This window comes from Nanorana parkeri, unplaced genomic scaffold, assembly GCF_000935625.1.
Source record: "Nanorana parkeri isolate BGI_ZX_2015 unplaced genomic scaffold, ASM93562v1 scaffold164, whole genome shotgun sequence".
Classification (NCBI taxonomy): domain Eukaryota; kingdom Metazoa; phylum Chordata; class Amphibia; order Anura; family Dicroglossidae; genus Nanorana; species Nanorana parkeri.
The window spans coordinates 1,294,579-1,300,578 of NW_017306432.1; positions in this window are offsets into that span (position 1 = coordinate 1,294,579).

Genomic DNA, 6,000 nt, shown 5'->3' on the forward strand with positions numbered 1-6,000 from the left:
GCTTACCTGCAATAAGATATTATTGTTGAGATACAAATAAAGTTATCTATATATAAAATCTATATGTAATGTAACATATGCATAGACAACTATATACAGAGCCTGTTAAAGAGAAAAATGCAGTATCCTTTATATTTAGTATCTTGCAACCTGTTCTATGGACCAAATGTAATATAAGATACATTTTAAATGTCTTTTAATGGTGTCTATCTGTAATAAAAGCACGGTTGTCATGTACGTTTAAAGACTTAGAAATCAAATAAAGAATATATTACAAATAAAGCATGCGCTTTCTTTTTAATTTGTACAAACATTTGCCCTGCATTGTGTTAATAAACCTCCAGCCAATTCTCTGAGGTATTTAATAGAAGGGGGGCTATTTTTTTTATCTTCGGGTTTTATAAGCCAGGACTTATTTAATGCACCTGTTAAAAAACAAAAACAAAAACCCAAAAATAATGTGTATTGCTGCATTACCCAATACATACACTATGGGGTCTAAAGTGTCTGTATATGTGTATATACAGTATCTCACAGAAGTGAGTACACCCCTCACATATTTGTAAATATTTTATTATATCATTTCATGTGACGACACAGAAGAAATTACACTTTGCTACAATGTAAAGTAGTGAGTGTACAGCTTGTATATCAGTGTACATTTGCTGTCCCCTCAAAATAACTCAACACACAGCCATTAATGTCTAATCCACTGGCAACAAAAGTTAGTACACCCCTAAGTGAAAATGTCCAAATTGGGCCCAATTAGCCATTTTCCTTCCCCGATGTCATGTGACTCATTAGTGTTACAAGGTCTCAGGTGTGAATGGGGAGCAGGTGTGTTAAATTTTGTGTTATTGCACTCACTCTCTCATACTGATCACTGAAAGTTCAACATGGCACCTCATGGCAAAGAGCTCTCTCAGGATCTGAAAAAAATAATTGTTGGCCACACAAAATATTGACACTTTGGGCCCACTTTGGACATTTTCACTTAGGGGTGTACTCACTTTTGTTGCCAACGGTTTAGACATTAATTAGACATTACTCTTCAGGGAAGGTTTTTAACAAGATTTTAGCGTGTGTCTGTGGGAATTCGTGCACATTCAGCCAAAAGTGCATTGTGATCTCATGGACTGATGCTTGATGTGAAGACCTGGCTTGCATTTAACATTACAGTTCACCTCAAGGCATTGAGTAGGGTTGAGTTTAGGGCTTAGTGTAGACCCCTTCAGTTTCTCCACAACAAACTCGTCAAACCACGTCTTTATGGACCTGGATTTGTGCACAGTGGCACAGATGTGCTGGAACAGAAAAGGTCCTTTTTCAAACCATTGCCACAAAGTTGGATTTATGCTGTAGCATTAACAGTCTCTTTCATAAAAAAAATACCAAATTCAACAATTTGGAGAGGTGTCCACATACTATTGCTCATATAATGCAGGTGTGAAGATCAGATGTCCACAAGCTTTTAGCCATGTACTGTATATCATAAGTTAGAACAATCCTAGTTCTGAAGGGACTTTCTTGATCTGTGAACCTGAAAGAATTTGGGCTTACATAAAATACTAATGTAGTAAATAGAAATCTGGGATGAATCAACATTTTCAATACTGGAAGCTTCCAATGTATTCCTTTACTAGTTATTTAGGGGTTCGCTTTCATCCACTAAAATATATTCTACAACCTGCAATCTGAATGACTGCTTTAAGTATTATTGACTTGCTTCTTTCCTCTATCCTCAGTGCCTGTTGGCCCCTGCTTTACCCTGCCTTCTTTTGGGGGAGCCAATGCCTACTTTTAAGTCTAATAACTCAGGTAAATGCAGACTTAAAATTATGCAGGCATAATATGCTTGGATTAGGAATGAATCTGTCAGGTTAGTGCAATGCAGCATGGATCTGCATTTTACTTATAGTCTGCATTCATTTCAATGCCAGTTCCTGCTTATGGATTTGGCTAATTAAAGCTCCATGCCTTTTTCAACAAAGCTTTGAGTGCAGTTAGGCAAGACTTTTTTAACAATGCTTTGTCATGTATGCCTGTATTATAGTATCATCAATGTTCTTCGTACTCTTTGTACTACCTTTTTGAATATATCTATAGTACAATAATGTCAGTGACACAGCATACAGTCATACCTATAATTTCTTGCTGGGGGCTGAAGTGAATAGATGGATGGTGCCATAAATCCATAAGCATCCAACAAATCTTCACCAGCATTCTTTTTTTTAACAAATAAACTCTTATATTCAAACATCATAAAAGCTGATCATCACAAAACATTTTTTGGCTCTACGTTTGAACATTTTGCCTTGACACAGAGATCCTGCATGGTCCTGAAAGATTAGTCTACGATAGTCATTGTTTTCCATGTTTGAATAAAAAAACATATTTTTAATGAGGTATGCTGGTGAACATTTATTGCATTACTAAATAAATCTGACTGTCCGAAAAGGTTGTAAATATATCTTGTCTGCACAAATATTTATACCCTTTACCAATAATATTAATATTTGTTCCGTGATATTAATATTTCAAGCATTTAACTTCAAAATGCTTTGTAATGTGGTTTTGGTTTTCTAATACAGATATTAAGCAAAAAAAAATATTAATACATTTAAAAAATCATGATGCTTGCCAAGAGTTTTATCCTCACATTTATTATTTAATACAAACAACTTGCAGTAATTTGCTCCAAGTTGCTTGATATTTTGCTAAGTGTTTTACCTCAACATTTAAAGTGATATTAAACTAACCATGGAGAAATATAGTGGTATACCTTATGTCGTTGCATGTTTGCAGTCCCCTTTCTGTGTTCATCCACACTTTGAAGCATTTTTCATGTTTAGAACCGAGTGTAACACATTTCCACCTCGAATGGTGGCTCCATAGCCTTGCAGATCTTCTTGGAGCGCATGCTTGGGCTACTCTTTCTCTTTTTGTGCTCTTTTTGGATGCCATACAAAGAGTGAGCATACGCAGTGTGGCAGAGATCCAACACATTTTACTGTGAATAGTACATATTCAAGTGCTGTGAATAGGGCATGCATGCGTAGTGTGGTCGGTGGCCATTGCGTACGATGTGGTGTTGTGCTATGGGTAAGCATGTGCACTGTGACAGATGGGCATGGAATTATGGTACATTTAGTCCCAAAGCACAGTACGTGCTCCCAAATGGAAGTTTTTGTTTTTGGTTCTACCTGATCTAGGCATCACCTTTTATAGCTTTATAATTCAACAGAATTGCCTTCTGAGATTTTTTATTTGTTGGTATCATTTACATTATACATCCTACTGTATGAATTTGCGTAACTTTATTTCCAACAACTTTGGAATGCTCTGCAGCCTTTATTTCTACAGCTGAATAAATGTTTTCATGATTCATGGTTAGTGAAGGTCAACTGTAAATCAGTTGTGTCCCAACTAGACATCTATTATTATTTGTGTAAACTTAGAGCTACTACAGCACAGAAAATAAATACAAAGGAAAACTGCAGAGCTCCTTTTCTACTTTTTAAGCTTAAAATACTGTCACATTAAAAAAAAAAATATGAGCTCTAGCACTTTAAATCCAACAGTCCACAGAGAATATTGCCATGTATAATCTGCGGTTCACCAAAATGACAGAATTGGTCAGGTTTCCAAAAAAATTTGCACTGCACAGGGTTTTCTTACAAGCAGTCTTGGAGCTCAGTTACCTACTGCTTAATAATAACCTCTTTTTAATCTCGAGACTCACATTATTAGTATTAGAATGGTAACATTTTGCTCTTTAGCAGCTACTGAAACTTAATGTGAGTAGCTTTCATTTTCTGCAGCTAATGGCCTGCAGTTTCCCATTGTGCTTAGTTTGCAGTATATTATTATACGCCTTCTCAACCAATTTACACTACTTATCAGAACTTGTGCCTACCTGTCAGGCAACAGTATGAAGCAAAACTGATTACAATGTTCTTTGATTTCCCTATGGTATGCCCTTTAAAGGACAATCAAACAAAATGCAATGCATGTATGTCTGAGTAGGAGGTTAGCCTCTGAAATAGGACGGGGGTGATTTGGCAGCAAAGCTTGTGGATTGTGATTTTTAAATGAAAACGTAGGACAAAGCTGGACATTTAGGAATAAATTCCTAAATTCCTATAGCTACCAGATTAAATCTTTATGTTTAGATTTTCCCTCCTGTGTTATAAATAACTGTGCTTTACATTAAGGGCCTGATTTACTAAACTGCAAAGCTAGGTAGGGTGCTGGTTTGGGACACTGCAGCTGTCACACGCCGGCTCTATATACTGAGAGATGAGCGATCATGTAACCACTGATTGCTCAGGTCACAGTCTTCTCTCTGCAGAGAGTAGTGACTATCAGTCACCGCTCCCCTCAGGAATTTCCCCTCTCTGTTTCTCCAGTACTCATTGGAGGGACAGAGAGGAGAAGGGGTGGACAGAGCTGGTTCTGGCACAATAAAGAATGGACACATATGAATGAATATATTTAAGGCATCAATAAACATACGATTCCATGTCTTATCTTGTTTTACATATATGTTCCCATCACAATACAGGACATACAATAGCTAATAAGCTATAAATATGGCTCAAGCAACGTTTAAACAAGTGATCATTTAATAATTGAGAGAACATAATTTTTACAGTTTTCAGCATTGTTCTAACAATAGACAACATGAAGGTTTCCCGAAGCACATCTAGAAGAACATTTACAACCACAGGTGTTCCCAAAAACACCGGCAAGCAATGTCAGATCTATAGTTGCTGGGGAGGTCTGTGGGGTAATTTACTAGAGGAGTAGACATGTAAGCCAGCAAAAAATGTGTTTACTTTAGTTTCATTTAGGATGTTTCGTTATTTAATTTTTCAGGATTCGGGTCTGAAAGTCAATGCGTTTTGGAATTTAGATTCGGATGAATCCAAATTTCTGTTAGATTAAATGATCATTATGAATGAAAAAGTGTTGTAGAAAAGTGACAATAAATTATTACTTTGTTTCTTTTTAATTTCTACCTTTTAGTCTGGTAGGAATGTTAGGGGGGACTCCTGTTGTAAAAAAAAAAAAAATAAACAGATGCCCCGCAATTGATACTAGACCCTTGAGGCGATGAAGACAAGGACCTCTTCCCCACAACCCTGGCCTGGTGATTGTGGGGGTCTGTGGGCAGGGTTGCACATCTGCATCTTGGTACCCACCCAGATGCTGCCTCCCCCCCGTGAATGAGTAAGGGATACTTGTACCCCTACTGAATACTAAGAGTTAAATAAAATGTAAATAAACACACAACACCTTAGAAAGTTAAAAAAAAAATATTTCAATTTTTTTAATCTCCCACAAAGTCATTCCAACATCAGCAGAAAAATAAAAAAAATAAAACTCCCTAATCTAATGTTTACATTGGGCAGTGGGCAAAAATAAACAATGCCTGTTATTGGCTATTTAGAATTGAAATAGCCAATAGCAGGCTGGCTAATGCTTCACCCACTGCCTAATGTCAGTCACAGAGGAGCGGACCTGGGGGAGAACTTTCCCTCTCTTGTCAGCTCTTCTGAAGGAGCAATAGCCATTCTGCTTTCAGCTATTTTAAATTGCAATAGCCAATAGCAGACTGGCTATTGCTCCACCCACTGTCTTCTGTCAATCAGCAGAGATGCGGACCTGAAAGAGAACTTTCTTTCTCAGGTCTGCTCCTCTGCTGACTAACATCAGGCAGGGGGTGGAGCTATAGCCAGCCTGCTATTGGCTATTGCACTTTAATATAGCCAATAGCAGAATGACTGCCTCTTCCTACCTTCTGTCAGTCCGCAAAGAGGCAGACCTGAAGGGTCTGGCATAAAATGCCGGGAAACTGCATGCTGTATTTTTTGTTTGTTTGTTTTTTTACATCGGGGTCCCCCTAACATTCCTACCAGACCTAAAGGGCCTGGTATGAATTGTTGGGGGAACCACACACTGTTTTTTTTTTAATTACTATTATTTCTGTGAACAATT